The sequence below is a fragment of the Caretta caretta genome, chromosome 20 (assembly GCF_965140235.1).
Source record: "Caretta caretta isolate rCarCar2 chromosome 20, rCarCar1.hap1, whole genome shotgun sequence".
In the NCBI taxonomy this organism is placed as follows: Eukaryota; Metazoa; Chordata; order Testudines; family Cheloniidae; genus Caretta; species Caretta caretta.
In genome coordinates this window covers 7,639,307-7,654,353 of record NC_134225.1, presented here as the reverse complement: position 1 = coordinate 7,654,353, position 15,047 = coordinate 7,639,307, and the positions used below count along the sequence as shown (strand labels likewise).

General features: G+C 45.8%; 1 long non-coding RNA gene across 1 annotated transcript; it reads left to right on the top strand.

Moving 5' to 3' along the window:
- Positions 1–5,160: 5,160 nt before the first annotated feature.
- Positions 5,161–8,775, top strand: LOC142069633 (uncharacterized). The gene is made up of 3 exons (XR_012665566.1): positions 5,161–5,278; positions 5,820–5,963; positions 8,689–8,775. It is a non-coding gene; the product is annotated as an uncharacterized LOC142069633 (long non-coding RNA).
- The last annotated feature ends 6,272 nt before the right edge of the window (positions 8,776–15,047 follow it).

Below are 15,047 nucleotides of genomic sequence, written 5' to 3'. Positions count from 1 at the left end.
CATTTTAGTTTCCATTAAAGTACTAGGAGGCCAACTGAACCGCTTGTTTTGGCCTCCGACTCCTTTAATTATTTGAATTACTTGATTAATTATAAAAAGAAAAGGAGTACTTGTGGCACCTTAGAGACTAACCAATTTATTTGAGCGTAAGCTTTCATGAGCTACAGCTCACTTCATCGGATTCATTCAGTGGAAAATACAGTGAGGAGATTTAGATACACACAGAACATGAAAAAATGGGTGTTATCATACTCACTGTAAGGAGAGTGATTAATTATGTTAATTCATGTGATTAATTACTTGAATTACTTGAATTATGTAGTGCTTATGTACTGATAAGTTGTCAGTGACAATTTTCAATTAAAAAATCCTCCTTACATTTAAAAATGAATGGAAGGGGCTTCTCCCCAGTGGAGCTGTCTGTTATGATTGCAGTTTGCAGAAGCATGCCTTTTAAAGCAGAACCACTGGAACGTATAGCCAATCAAGAGATCTGATGCAGACCCTGTCTGACCCCTAAGCTCTCCCATTCAGAGATCTGATTGGCTTTGAACCTTCCAAAGTGGGTTATGACCTTGGCATGCAGGTCACACAGATGTCTAGACTCACAGAAGACCGAGACGGAAAAGAGCTATTGGATCATCCAGTCCATTTCCCTGCTAATGCAGGAGCATTCCCAGCAGCCATTTTCCACTGTTTTGGCCAAACTAATTTGAAAAGCCCCTAAGGACTGAACTTCCGCCTCTTTCCTAGGAAGACTATGTCATAACCTAATAGCCCTGTCTTACAGTTGGGGCATTTTTCCTCTTATCAAAGTCTAAATTGAGTGTCCTTTTTTAGCTTAATCCCATTACTCCTACTTTTACCAAAATGTATTATCCTAAAAAATTCCTCTCCCTCCTTGGTGTTCACACCCTCCAGGTAGTTGTATGGTATTATCCTCTCTCCTTCAGAGTCATCCCTTGGCCGCATCAGACACAGACAGCTCTTTCTGTCTGTCTGCAGAAGTAGGGGTCTGCTCGGGCCCAATTTTTAAGCCCGACCTGAACTGGCCCCCGGCCCACTCACCTCACCCTGAGAGGGCTGAATCATTTTCCATCCTGGTCCCAACCTTTCCCCATAAACCGGATCCTGCCGCTGCATCCTGCTCATGGGGCTGGTGCAGCGGCCACTGTGTGCAGCAATGGCTCCATCCTCTGACACGGCCCCTGCTGCGCTGGGTCTGTGCTGCAGAGAGAGGGAGATGCTGTGACTCCTCGGCATCCTTGCTCCACAGCGCGTGCAGCGCAGGAAGGAGGTGGTGGCTGGCAGGAACACGCAGTCCCGGTTGTGCCGATCCCAGGGGCTAAAGGAGGAGAGCCGACCTGACCCGAGCCCAAGAGGGTCCAGTTGTTTTCTCACCCAACCTGACCCGGAGGCCTGTGGTCAGGTCCCCTAGGATTTGGGTCAGGTTGCAGGGCTCTATCCAGAAGTCACTTCTGCCAGCCCCCTGCATTCTTTTTTGCTCTCCCAGGAATGACTTCCCATTTGTTGATCTCTCTGGGAATGTGGTGCTAGAAAAGGCACTCCTCCAGATGCAGTCACAGCTCAGCTGAACAGAGAGGAACTGTTGTCTTCCTGCTTTGTGCCATGATCCCTGTGTGTAAAAGACCCGACCCACATGGCTCTTTGTGGTAGCCATCACACCTTGCATATACCTCTTGACTTTGTTTTCCACTGTCACCCCCAGGGCACTTGTTGCTTCCCACTTGTCTCCCTCCCATTCTGTCAGTTACTTCTACCTCCTTTCCAGGGGTGCTAGTTTGCAGTTTTCTGAAATGAATCTTGGTCTCTCCTCAGGCTTTTAATTTCTCAGTGTCCCGCTTTATTTTTTCTCGGTCCCAACTGATCCTACAACTCCTCCATAGTTAGTCTCATCTGTGAAGTTCTACACTGATGGGCCACATAAAAGACACCTTTGCGCGTGCTACTGTCCGTGTAAATCTAAGGGCTGAGCTCATTGCCCCCGGGAGCGGTTGAGGACTCACTGCAGGAGTTGGGTATTTTATATTCCACATTTACAAATTCTGCCTGGAGTGGCTAGAGCAAGGGCAAGGTGCTCATTTTTATTGTTTGTTCTGAATAAATGAAACTAGAGAAGGGGGCAGTGAAGGGCGCTTCCTCTGGCTCTTTTCTCTCCAGGAAGATTAAACAATGTCAGTTGCTCGGCTGCTTCTGAAGCGCTGCTGAATGCGGTGTTTGTGGAGGGCAGGGCATGTTTTACGCCAATTAAGCCACCAATTAGGGCAGGGACTTATTAGCTACATTACTGTCTGGTCGGCAAGAAAAACTTTTCTCAATTCTTCTCCTTTATGTTTTGTCCCCAGCAAAACAGAATAGACATTTACTGTGTCCTGGAGAAAGTCTTACAGCAGGACACCCAGGGCCTAGAGAGACGGCTTCTGAAGAAAATAATAACACTAGCCTCAAATCACATGACAGAGACTCAGGTAAGTTAGTTCTCCCGAGATACCAATCAAAGGATCCAAAGCTTTAACTCATTCAAACTCTCTTTTGGGGGGATAAACTATATACTGAAATGAAAAGGTATTCTTCTGTTAGAGGTCCACACCTTCCTCCAGACCAAAGCCCAGGTCCTAGACAGCACTTGTGCACATGCATAAGATGGGACAACTCACATGCTGAAAGTTACACATGTGCTGAAGTGCTTTGCAGGATCAGGACCTGAGACACATGATCTCAGACCCAGAGACAGGCCTATGGTGTCTTAAGGAGCAAGTCTTTCCCGAAGTCTACTCAGGATTTCATTATTGATACTGATTTTATGGGGAAGGCGCTCTGATACTGTAGCGATAAGTGGCAGTATAAAGCCCCAAGACAGACAGAATCTGAGCTATCTCCGAAAGAAGCAGCATTGGATTTAGAATATAGTTTGCCAGCAGGAAACCCCATGGAAAAATCCCTCTCTTGTTCCAAAGGAAGTCAGCCTCCTTTTGGGGGACAGTTTATTCCAGGAAAGCTCTCGGAATATCTTGAAGCTGCCCAGCCTGTGTCTCACTTACTGCCTCAGGGAAGGGCAGGGAAAATATCATGGGACTATGGTGACCAGTCACCCACCATAAGTAGCTAACAGTGAATAGGCTAACGAAGCAGCTTGCAAGCAACTCAAAGGCTGAAAACTGTTTAGCCAAGTGACTCAAGGAATATTTATGACGAATGACTCTACCCTCAGAAAGTTGGGTTGGTTCATTCACAACTTGTGCACAGAAATTAGGACTTGACTCATGTAAACAACTCTGGCTAGTGCAACCGGCTTCAGTCACCTCAGTCTCTCTCTTTTGGTTTTTGGTTTTAGGAAGCAAGAAATGAACTAAAAGTGGCAGCTAGCAACACCTTAGTGACTCTGGCACGCTGCTATTTCAGTGATGTCATGTTAGAGCTGGTGTATCGTCTGGAGCTTCCTGAAGAGTTTATTTTCATTACATTGGGCAACCTGTCATCCGCCTATGGTATGGTCACTTCCCTCTTTTCTTTCAAAGTGATTGTTTTTCATTTAAGGACAGGGGATTATCTCTCTACCTAAAAATGTTACCGCTAAACAGAGCTCTGTTTGAGTGTGTGTGTGTAGAAACACAAGATTAACTGCTGTTGCTAGTTCTGGCCTCCAGATCATGAGCGATCCAGCTGGAGGTGCAAGCTCTAACCTATGCCCCTGAGTGAAGTACCTTAAGGATGGGAATGCGTGGAAGATCAGGTCTAGTGGAGCTCTTCTCCACCCCACTTGCCATCCCGCCCCAGTGCTCTCTCCCCTTACTCTGGGAGTGAGTTGGGCATTGGGCACAGCTGTACACTTGTGGAGGATTCCCCTCTTCAGGGTGAATCCCCCACTGGCTTTCAATGGCTGCTTTAAAGCCATTCTGCTCTGCTTACGCAGCGCCAATGGCCTCGGAACCCATAGCATCCTGCCCCACAGTGTTTCTACGTGTGTTGTAAGAAGGCAGAGAGCAGCTGATTGTCTGTCTTCCTTCTCTTCTGGCCTTTCTCTGCAGCACTTAAGTGTATCCCTTTTGTGGGAATGATCCTGAAGGTCATGATCTCCATGTTGGCGTTAGTCAAGGACAGCAGGATGAGACAAGCATTTTGCGGTGGTAAGTGCCAGCACTTCCTGTAGGTGCCCCAAATGGATATTTAGGGGGTCTTGGTACAGATTTAAGTGACTGACCAAGTTTGCAAACAGGCCCTGAACTGTGCTCCCTTCCCTGGATTGCACCAGGTGCTACGTTCCTTGGCTCCTGTAGCACTCAGTGAAGTTGAGAGTACTCCTTCCTTTGCAGGTGCTGAGCATTTGTAAGTTCAGGCCCTTTATGACTCACACATATCGTTTAAAATAAACAGACACAAAAGCTGAAGCTGCCCCTCTGCCAGGAGGCTCCTGGGGGAGGAGGTGAAGGGAGCAGATTTCATTACTGTACATTTAAAAATCCCCTGTTTCCCACTCTTCCACCCATTCTCTCTCCTCAGTTTCTTCTTCTTCTTCTTCATCATCATCATCATCTCCTTTCACCCTCTTTCTCTGTCTACTCCACTTCTCTCTTCCTTTGCTTTTCAGGTGATGCTCAGTAAGGGGTTAATCCTGTGCCCTTGAGGGAAATGGGAATTTTGCCATCCACTTCATAGAGAACAGGATTGGGCCCTAATTCGTCTTAGCAAGGACACTAGATACACCTACTTTTAGGGCGAAGTGCTCCCCACTACCTTCAAATCCCAGGAAAGCCAATGGCAGTGAGGGGCACTGAACATCTTTCAGACAAACTGTAACTCAGGATGAAATCATACAGTGTTCGGGTTGAATAAACAATAACTGCAGGGGAGGAGAGTCTTCAAATGATGGTAATTGAAAAAAGATGGAGAGATGTAGAAAAAAAAAGCCTTTTAAGAAACAAGAAATGGAATGGGGGAAAGAGAAATAGCTCCCAATTGATATGGGATTTCAGCATCTAGTCCTGATAGTAGCTGCCATGGAATTGGAGTAAACGATAGGCCTGGGTGTCTTCTCTGAGAAAGCAACTTCTCCTCATTATTACTATGTCCTTTTCACATGGCCTGTCTTCTCTCCTTCTGTGCAGTTCTGGAAAAATGCTCAAGGGCAGTGAATGTATATTTTATGAACTGGGAAAAGTGCCCATTCCCCAGAATGGGTGAATCACAATTCTGGAAGAACATTCTTCCCTTATATTGCCATGTGACCAGCAACTGGCTGAGCTGTGAGGAGCTGGAGGTGAGAATTGCTGGCTTTCTAAACCTTTAGCGGAAATTGTGATGTTACATTCTGTGTGTCTGGCACTCTTTGTGATGATGGCATTTAATGGTAGGTCCTTTTGGATGGAACAGATTGTCATGTAAAACATCGAAAACCCATAAGTTTATAATGTCACCACATCATGGAAATTCGGTCTGTACCCAGTGTACATGGAGTCTAGTTTTGTGCAGCTAATGTGCAGATGAACCCGGGATAGTGGGCTAAATTAATTCCTGGTCTAAGTCCATTCAGCCCCAGTGGAGTTACAGCAGGGATGAGTTGGCCTAGAATGCATACTAATCTGGGGAAATATTTTACCTGGTCTAGTTGTGAGGTGCATTAGAATATAATCCTGACACCAACCCTACGAGTCCTGGTTCTTTACCAGGAAATATTGGGATAGGACCGTTCCGACAGTGGAACAAGGGAAACTGCACTCATTAGAAGTAGGAAAGGTGTGCCTATTGGAAGATATTGAATGAATTCGTAGGAACATAAATTCTGTGTCTCATCTATGCAGCTCAAGCAGGCCGTCATCAAAGCCCTTGGTCCCATGATGGGCATCCTGCTACACAAAAAGGAGCCGCAAAATCCAATATTTAAAGAGATCTCATGGCTCCTTGAGCAATATAAGGAGGAAATTGATGTTTTTCACGTCACCAAGGTGAGGTACCACTCATTAAGGTAGCTGTCTCTGTGTGTGCCTGTATGACCTGCAGGAGGAATTTGCTGCCAGTGGGGTTTCCTGGTCTAGATAGTGACTTGTTAGATAATAAATATGCATACAAGTTCTGGGTTTATACACATGGTGACCCAGGCAACAAGATTTGTAGGTAACTGCCTCTGATGAAAAGCATCCTCTGTTTCCTGGGGAGGAGGAGAAGGAGATAAAAAACAAAAGACCTGCACAACAAGATACTCCCTCCTTGTGATTTCCCAAAGCATCCTGTCAACTCTGTGTCTCTCTTTTAGATCATAAGCTCCTCAGAGCAGGGGCTACCATATGTTGTCTCTGGTCGATACCAAGCCAACTGTCAACGGTTGAAAATTAATAATAAGGAGGCTTGAGGGTCATTGCTTTGCATTGCATAACTCAATAGATATAAAATCATTGCCTGTCTGTTTCATCTACCGTTCTATGCAGTGCTGTTGTAGCCATGTTGGTCCAAGATATTGGAGCGACAAGGTGGGTGTGATAATCTAATTGAAGATATTGTCTCACTCACCTTGTCTCTCTATTTCATCCCCCCTCAGTACCACATGAGCGAGAAGTAAGGGGCCATATTCTGTCTTCAGTGGGGCTACACTGTTGTAAATGAAGTCATGAGACAGCTCTAACTTCTTGGTAGTGATATTTACTCACCGTCTATGTTGGTTGAAGCTTTCTAGTACGGAGTATGTGGTCACTTTGGGGGTTGAAATACCCATGATTTGGAGGGAACCAATGCATCATGGACTTCTTTGATAGCATCAGGGCACTACACAACTGTGTAAACATAGTAAAATATGTAGATGGCATCCGAGACATTCTGGAAGCTTCAAGCAGCAAAGGAGAAAAGTGTGTTAGATGCAGGAAGGAATTCGATTTTCACCTTTTTTTTAATCAATAACCTGGCAGAGGACATAAAATCATCACTGATAAAGTTGGCAGATGAGATAAAAATGGGGGAGTGGTAAATAATGGAGAGGAGAGCTCATGGATTCAGAGTGATCTAGATCACTTAGCAAACTGGGCGCAAAGAAACAATATGCCTTTAAATACGGCTGAATGTAAATGTATGCGTCGAGGCACAAGGGATTTAGGCCACACATACCTGATGGGGGATGCTGTCCTGGGAAGCAGTGACTCTGAAAAAGATTTTGGGGGTCATGGGGCATAATCAGCTGAACATGAACTCATGCTGTGGCCAAAAAAGCTAAAGCTGGGGTGCATCAAAAGGGGAATCTCAAGGAGGAGCACAGTGGTTAATTTACCTCTAAATCTGGCACTTGTCTGACGACTGTTGGAATCCTGTGTCCAGTTCTAGTGGCCACAATTCAAAAAGGGTGTTGATAAATTGACAGAAGAGCCACAGTGACGAAAGGATTAGAAAATGTGCCTTACAGAGGGAGAATCAAGGAAGTAAATCTCTTTAGTTTAATACACAGAAAGTAAAAGGGTGTGTGATGGGGTTTACCTACCCCGCATGGGTTCAGCAGGGGTTAATCATGCTTTGTGGGCCGAGGAGGCCATGCCCCCTCATCTCTGCTCGGCATGCTTCAGCTGGACCCAGGATACAAAAGAGAGCCGCTCAGCTCAGGCTGGGATGGCTGCCGAAGGGAGCAGAGGCGCATTGCAGGCTCCTGCAGAGAGACTGCCAGTGCTCCAGGATTCAGAGGCCAGCCGGACTGTGGCTGCAGCTGACCGCCAGCCACCCAATGCCAGAGATGGAGGAGAGACCCCAGAATCCCTGAGAGTCCCAGCTGCGGAAGAACGGGTGGGAAGCAGCCTAGGTGGACGAAGCATTGATCCAGTTGAGGTAGCGGGCTTGACTCAGCATGCTTTGGAAGGATCCCCGCTGAGTTGGTGGCAGATATCCCTGCGCCCTGGGCTGGGACCCTGTGGAATAGGTAGGACCCAGTGGAGAAGGGCTCACCACTAGGTAACACTTCCCTGCCACAAAAGGTGGTTCTATCGACTCTGGCCACTAGGCCGCATTGCCGTGCAGTCAAGGGTGGGTCTATTGACTTTGGCCACTAGGCCGCACTGCCATCCCTAGAAGGGCAGCCCAAGTGACTCAGGCTGTTGGGCTGCGGACCCTCACCCAAGGGCTGCTGCACTGATCCCGACCATTAGGCGATGGTGCCCTAGGAGCCCGGACTGCTGTGGTGGCTAGGGAGACTAGGCCAGTTGGGCCACTCCAGATCTACTTCAATTCCTCCTCAACCTGATACCACCCTGACGGGGTGGACCTATCCTGTGACAGGGTGACTTAATTACAGTCTCTAATATCTTACATGAGGGACTCCTATTATCTAATGGGCTCTTCCGTCTAGCAGAGAAAGGTGTCACTTGATCCAATGGCTAGAAACTGAAGCTAGACACTTTCAGACTGGAAATACGGTGTACATTTTTAATGGTGAGATAATTAACCATTGGAGCCATTTATCAAGGGCCGAGGCGGATTCTGACGACTTTTCAATCAGGATTGGTATGTTTTTCTAAAAGCTCTGCTCTGGGAATGATTCTGGGCAAGGTCTATGGCCTGTGTCATACCGACCGGAGGTCAGACTAGATGATGGCAAGAATCCGGTCCGGCCTTGGAATCGAGGAATCCCCTGAATCTGCTTCAGTCACTACATATGGCTCCTTTGTGTGCCCACCATCTGACTTTCGCCCTCTGTTGCAGAGTCTGAGCCAGCTCTTGGAGGTCTCTGGTGAATATAAGATCCCTCTACCTAAAGCGAAGTTTCAAGCCATCTGCAGTGCTCTGCACAACCAGGTGAGGGGTGGTTTTGCTTGGATCCCTTGAGCTTAGGCACAGCAGACCTGAAGCATATTAACACTGAAAAATCGATGGAATGATCGTGCAGAGCCTGGGGACTTCCTCATGCCTTACTGATTTCTGCAGGCTCAAGAGTAAGCAGGGAGCGCTCTCATTTTCTTAGCTACTATCCAGCTCAGTTTGTAAAGCAATTTCACCATAAGCCGATTACCAGGGGGAGTCAGAGTTGTAAAGTAAAGCTGTGTCTTGATTAGGTCAGCTCTGCTGCTCAAAACACTTTAGCTTCTCTTATGTTATGTATTGGTCATTGTCTTTGAGTCTTGCTGTGCATGCAGGACCATCTCCCTAGGGTTCAGACCTCTAGTTGGACAAGCAGGAAGTGGAAGCTTAGAAATTAATTGAACATTTTTCTTTTCCATTGCTTCTGATTAGTTTTTCTTTGACCATTTCCCTTCTTCCCACAGATCTGTTCTCCAGCTAAGCAGCACAGCATAGAAAACCACAAAGAGCTGTTCCATTGTGTACTTCTGCTAGGTAAGGGGAAGAGACTCTGAGTGACACAGTGGTTTCTTTGTAACTTCCTTACCTTTGTGAGGTAAGGTAAGAAGAAGAGTTCTGCAGACAGTGAGGATGTGATTTCTTCCCTTGCAGCCCGTTCTTCTCCTGATGACATGCTAGCATTTCTACACAAGCAGCAGAAGATTGAGCATGAGGCCGTTCGTGTGGTGTCTTTAGAGCTCCTGAGGGCTATTGTTGGGGCTGACTGTAAGTAACACAGGAGCAACTGTGCCAGCTGCCCTCTTGGCCGACATGCTGAGGGTTGAGTTGAGGACATCCAGAGCTAAAAGCTTGGGCTACTAGAGATTGAGCTAAAGAACCAAGGCTGTGTAGGCACGGCAGGGCTGCAGCAGACTCATCACCTCTGCAACTGGGGCACAGAGGCTCGAGAACAAACAGTCACCAGTGGTTTGGAGATCCACTAAGGGACCAAATGCTGCCCTAAGTTACCCCCATATGGCCCCATATGGAAATCAACAGGTTCAACTAAGTGCTGAATGTAGCCCAAGATATTTGTCAAGGTCTTTTTCAACTTCAAATACAGAAGTTAACTTGGGGCTAATGCATGTTAACAATAATCAGACAAAAATAGAATAATACTCCTGACTCGAGAATCCTAAGTATTATACACTCTAGACTGGATTCTGAGTCCTGTTATGCCGGTGTAAACACAGATTAACTTCAGGTTTCAGAGTAACAGCCGTGTTAGTCTGTATTCGCAAAAAGAAAAGGAGCACGAAAGCTCATGCTCAAATAAATTGGTTAGTCTCTAAGGTGCCACAAGTACTCCTTTTCTTTTTGCAGATTAACTTCAGTCACCTCAGTCTATCAAACTCCTTTATAATATTTCCATCATGGTGGTAGGATGGCACTATTTAGAGAAATGGAATTACTTTAGATTTACACTGGTGCAACTGAGACCAGAATCTGGTCCTATGTTTTCCCCACTGATTCTGTAGAGGAGAGAAGCTTGGTACTATTCTTAACTAGGGCCCTTTGAAATCCAGGATTAATTCCAGTGTGGAAAGTGAGTGTGTGTGGAACAAAGAAGTACTGTACACCTCTCCTTATCTTTCAGTGCCTGAGACAAGAGTTAAAAAGCTTCTGATTGTGAAATCCACTCTCAGTGATCAGAATGCTACGGTAAGATTGTGTGTGGAACAGTGAACTATTTCAATTTTTTCAGTGTTATGGGATGAATGGATATCTGGGTGGAGCTTTCATTCAGATCCAGATGGGAGACTGCAGAATAGAGAAGGCATGTCATTCTCCTGCCGGTGTTAAATGTATCCATGTTTCTAATCCAAGGAGACAAAATCAAAAGCATAATGGCCCAACTTGACTATCATACACATTGTAAGGAGAGTGATCACTTTAGATAAGCTATTACCAGCAGGAGAGTGGGATGGGAGGAGGTATTGTTTCATGGTCTCTGTGTATATAATGTCTTCTGCAGTTTCCACAGTATGCATCTGAGGAAGTGAGCTGTAGCTCACGAAAGCTTATGCTCAAATAAATTGGTTAGTCTCTAAGGTGCCACAAGTACTCCTTTTCTTTTTGTCTTGATACAGTGGAAGTGCCTCTCGTTAAGTTATTATGGGTCATACACAGGTTGCCTGGTCTGCCAGTGTCACAAATGCATTCTTGGTTCTTATGCTCCCAGGGTGGTAAAGGAAAATTTCTATTTAGCCAGCTAAGAACATAAAACATAAGAATGGCTAACCTGCCTCCTGCAAAAGAATGGTTCATCTGGTCCAGTATCCTGTCTTCTGACTGCATTGTGTGAAGAAATGCTTCCTTGGGTTTGTTTTAAACCTGCTGCCTATTAATTTCATTGGGGGACCCCTTGGTCTTGTGTTAGGTGAAGGGCTAAATAACACTTCCTTATTGACTTTCTCTACACCAGTCATGATTTTATAGACCTCTAGCATATTCCCTCTTCGTCGTCTCTTTTCCAAGCTGAAACGTCGCTCTTTTTTTAATCTCCCTTGGGTGAGAAGTTATCCCATAGGCCTAATTTGTGTTGCACTTCTCCGTATTTCTTCCCATTCTAACACATCTTTTTTGAGATGAGATGACCAAAACGGCACGCAGTATTCAAGGTGTGGGGGTCCTGTAGATTCATATCATGGCATAATGATATTTGTTGTCTTCTTATCAATCCTTTTCCTAAGGGTTCCTAACATGTTGTTAACTTTTTTGACTGCATGTTGAGCGGATGCTTTCAGAGAACTGTACACAATGACTCTGAGGTCTCTTTCTTGAGTGATAACAGCTAATTTAGACCCCATCCATTTGTATGTACAATTGGGATTATGTTTTCCAAAGTGCATTACCCAGTACAGTACAGGAATCAGGGGCACAATGTTACCAGATGTGCCTGTTACTTTGGGGTAGGCTCATTGATTAGGGTTACTCTTCTTGGGGGGGGGAGGGTCTGTAATTCTATTAATGTGATGCTTATGTCACTTGTGTGGAGCTCTCCTCCTTCCTTCTGCAAGTCCCCTCCCAGTGGAGCTACCCTGCAGGACCTCGGTTCCCCAGGGCTGGGTCCCTCCAGCCCTAGAACTAGATGAACACGCACGCACGCACGCACACACTAGCAGAGCAAGTCTGAGCGGACCAGGTCCATCAGCCCTCTCCAGCTGATCCTCTCATATGGCCCTGTACTCAATGGGCTGGGTTAAGCAGCACTTTCAGCTGCTCCCCTCTTACGTGCCCCAAGTTTAACACATCCCTATCCCACTTTCACGGTACAATTGTACTGGTAGTAACCCACTTCATGAGCAAACCCCACAGTATTTTTGGGCACTACCGGGATCTTTAGCTTAGGTAAAAGAAGGGTTGCTGCAGAGTAAATGGGGGAAGCGGAAAATACAGAGTAAAATTTGGAGGGAGAGAGAGAGAAGCAACCAGCTGAACCATAAAAGTTATTTGTTGAAAAATAGTGATAACTACACAAGGAGGGCTAAACAAACATAATGGTTACATTTGAAAGGTTAATACCTGAGGAAGAAAAGAAAACGGAGGGGCGGGGGGGGGGGGGAATCTCACCCACTCCATGAGGCTTGAACTGGGTGGGGTTCCCAGGTGGTGGTGGTAGCTCAGGGTCCTGAGTGCTGGAGACAGGCAGAGCCCCCCGCACGATCAGTCAGGAGATGGAATCCCAGTGGAACTGAAGCAGAGTTTGGGTCTATACATCAGAACCCTTACTTGGGCATAGGTAGGGGGTTTTGTAGAGAAAATACAATGGTTCAAGGGAGAACACTAGATTTGTTTGTGGGTAAACTGATGGATTTTCAAGGGTTTTCTTTAGGCTAGACAATAGGAGCTGATCACTCTTGGCTATGGGTGGTGGTTTTTTCCAGGGAGCTCACAAGGCAACTAGGCTGCTTCAGTATTTTAGGATAATAAAGATTTATTACTAGAATTGGTCTGATAATTGCTGAGCTAGGTGTGTGCAGGCGTAGGTTCATTAGCATCTGGAGCAGGGATTCCCATGATGCAGTGCGTCCCTGCTTTTCTGGTCCCAGAGTTCAGTGCGGTTCTCTGTTCCTCATTCTTCATGCTAATTCCTATCCCATCTTTCATGCAGATGAGGCTAGGGGAGTTGTCTCTGTTCTTCATTCTGTATGCAAATGGAGATGTCTTAATCTTGTCACCCTTCTCAGGAGGGGTCTAGGTGTGACTCCCAACACCCTTCATTGTTCTCTGCAAGCCTTTTCTCTGATGGGTTTTGGTTCAAACAGAGACTGGTGGGGGCGGGGGGTGTCTTTCATGAGTCAGACAGGCTAGATACTGCGCCCTGGTTCCCCAAAAACACAGAGCTGACTGGTCTCAACAATAAGGATGGCAAGTGAAGTCTAGTCCAACTGGAGACCATTCATTCTTCGTTCTTCCTTCTTTTTTCATTAGACTCAGGGAACTTTTGATCGGTTTGGATCTCTGATTGGACGCATAGCACCATACAGCTGTGATTCGCTGGCCACGTCCCGTCAGTGGGTGGTTGACTGTATCAGCTGCCTTCTCTGTATACAAGGTGAGGAGACCATTAGCAGGTATAAGGAATTCTTCACCTTCTTTCACTGTTGTAATGTCCATTTGTCTGCCTATCTAGTTCTTTCTGTCCTGTCTGTTGTCGCTTAGATAACAGAATGGTGGGCATCTTGTAAATACCTCATTAGAAGAGAAGATTCTGATGTGTAAAGAGCCTAGCACACTTTTGGGAACTGTACAACTAATAAATGGTCTGCATACAGGTAGATAAGCACTAAATTCCTTAGGGCTTGTCTACACAGGGACACTAAGGAAAGTTAATCCAAATGAACTAAAGGTGTACATTTCAAGTGCATGAGGTAAATGGCATTAAACACATGTGTGGATGCTCGGATTCTGAATTAAAATGGGCCTTATTAGTTGTAGTGAATTCCATGGATGAAACTAACCTGAAGGAAGGCCACTTTAATTCTAAATAAGTGTGTCCCCATAGGTGTTTAATGAAGTTTAACTCATGCATTTTGAAAATGAATGTGGATTAGCTTTCTTGAATATCTCCATGGAGACAAGCCCTTGGTACTAAACATTTTCATTCTCTTTACCCTGCCACTGGCTGTATTGGAGGGGTTTCCTGGAATAATTCTGTAAACAAAAAGTTCTTCCAGCAGCCCTCTGTCATGAGCCTTCAGAGCTATTGGAGTAAGTAGAGGCCATTTTTCCCCTTTGTGAAAGAGTAGGATATTCTTTTCACCTAAGGGTTAGATGATAAGGGATAGAGCTTGGTTATCGTTTAAGGCCATTTCCAATGAGGGTGACCAGACAGCAAATGTGAAACCTCGGGACAGGGGGTGGGGGGGAATAGGAGTCTATATAAGAAAAAGACCCCAAAATGGGGACTGTCCCTATAAAATCGGGACCCCTGGTCACCCGAGTTCCAATTATTATTAATCAGTCCTAAAAACAGTGTTGGTGATTCAGAAACAGAATAAGGGACTCCAGCCTTTGAATGTACGACATAGTAATCCCAGCATTGTTTAGAAGTGACTGATGAGCCTGGGTTTCTTGCCGAAGTTTTTTGTCTATCCCCGTCTCTTTTACAAGGAGAGTTTGGTGGAGGGATTCACCTCTAATGAATCCTTAGATGTAAATAGTGAGAGCAGAGAGACTACTGAAACCGGACACACACAGAAAGACTAGGGACCGAATGGCTAGGCAGCAGTTCTGCGGAAAAGGACCTAGGGGTGACAGTGGACGAGAAGCTGGATATGACCCAGCAGTGTGCCCTTGTTGCCAAGAAGGCCAATGGCATTTTGGGATGTATAAGTAGGGGCAGAGCGAGCAGATCGAGGGACGTGATTGTCCCCCTCTATTCAACATTGGTGAGGCCTCATCTGGAGTACTGTGTCCAGTTTTAGGCCCCACACTACAAGAAAGATGTGGATAAATTGGAGAGAGTCCAGCGAAGGGCAACAAAAATGATTAGGGGTCTGGAACACATGAGTTATGAGGAGAGGCTGAGGGATTTGGGATTGTTTAGTCTGCAGAAGAGAAGAATGAGGGGAGATAGAAGAGGACAGGACAAGGAGTAATGGTCTCAAGTTGTAGTAGGGGAGGTTTAGGTTGGATATTAGGAAAAACTTTTTCACTAGGAGGGTGGTGAAACACTGGAATGCGTTACCTAGGGAGGTGGTAGAATCTCCTTCCGTAGA